This window comes from Etheostoma cragini, chromosome 15, assembly GCF_013103735.1.
Source record: "Etheostoma cragini isolate CJK2018 chromosome 15, CSU_Ecrag_1.0, whole genome shotgun sequence".
Taxonomy (NCBI): Eukaryota; Metazoa; Chordata; class Actinopteri; order Perciformes; family Percidae; genus Etheostoma; species Etheostoma cragini.
Genome location: NC_048421.1, coordinates 23,706,267 through 23,707,410, shown reverse-complemented (window position 1 = coordinate 23,707,410; position 1,144 = coordinate 23,706,267).

Genomic DNA, 1,144 nt, shown 5'->3' with positions numbered 1-1,144 from the left:
TGTGAGTTCAGAGTGCTTTTGGCTTTTGGGAAGAAACTGGTCTTGAGTGTGTTAGTCCTTGTTCTGAAGCACCTTTAGCAACAAGATCAGAGCCGGGGGGATTAGCAGTCGTTAACCGCCTTAACCACTCGGCCACCTCGTCTTCTTTTTGGGGTACTTTTTTCAACATACTGTGCTACGACTTTTTTTTATTACTATTATTGACATACTATACTGTGTCTTTTTATTTTAGACCTACTATACTATGACTTTTTTATATTATTTTTGATATACTATACCATGACTTTTTTTCAACGTACTATACTATGACTTTTTTAAAAAAGAACACAATGGATTAGCAGTCCATCGCCTTAACCACTCGGCCACCTCGTCTTCTTTAAGAGAGCTTTTTTTTACATTACATTTTTTGACATACTATACTGTTACTTTCTTATATTATTATTATGGACATACTATACTATGACTTTATTATATTATTTTTGAAATACTATATGACTTTTTATATTATTATTCTTGACATACTATACTATGACTTTTTTTATTATTTTTGACATACTATACTGTTACTTTTTTATATTATTATTATTGACATAATATACTATGACTTTTTTATATTATTATTTTTGACATACTATACTATTACATTTTTATCGTATTATTTTTGACATACTATACTATGAGTTTTTACATCATTATTATTGACATACTATGACTTTTGTGTAATACTATTTTTGACATACTATACTATGACTTTTTTTTTCGATGTACTATACTATGATTTTTTATGACTGTTTTCAATGTACTATACTATGACATTTTAGAACTTTTTTCGATGTACTATACTATGACTTTTTATGACTATTTTTGATGTACTATACTATGTTTTTTTTCAATGTACTATACTATGACTTTTTATGACTTTTTTCAATGTACTATACTATGACGTTTTATGATTTTTTTCGATGTACTATACTATGACTTTTTATGACTTTTTTCAATGTACTATACTATGACGTTTTATGACTTTTTTTGATGCACTATACTATGGCTTTTTATGACTATTTTTGATGTACTACACTATGACTTATTATGACTTAATTTGATGTACTATACTATGACGTTTTGATGTACTATACTATTACTT